Raw genomic sequence first — 447 nt, forward strand, 5'->3', positions numbered from 1 at the left:
CCCGTGACATGTGCCCTGACCACAAATCAAACCTGTGACCTCTTGGTTCATGGGCTGATGCTCAACCACGGAGCCACACCGGCCAGGAATCCATATTCTTTTTGTTCTCTTGCTCTCTCAAAAAACACAGAAAGAGTGATACAGTAACGGCACTTCCAACTGACAATAATTCATAAGGTCTTTCTTCACCAGGAAATAATTTTGTAGCTGCTAGATTATTTTTAGTCATATAAGTAATTTCTCTTGATTAAGGCAGACATTTATTTTAGTCATCCATGACAAACTATGAGATGTCTGCTTCATCAGCCCATAAAAACAGCCGGTTGGCCCAGGATGCTGGCTCCGGAGTGAGTGGGGGGAGTGAGTGGGGTCCCAGCGGTTCCGTCCGGGTCCCCAGAAACTGTGCAGACGGCGCAGTCAGGGCCCTCTGCCCTTGAGAGGGAGCGC

Source organism: Myotis davidii, unplaced genomic scaffold (assembly GCF_000327345.1).
Source record: "Myotis davidii unplaced genomic scaffold, ASM32734v1 scaffold1277, whole genome shotgun sequence".
NCBI classification, from domain to species: Eukaryota; Metazoa; Chordata; class Mammalia; order Chiroptera; family Vespertilionidae; genus Myotis; species Myotis davidii.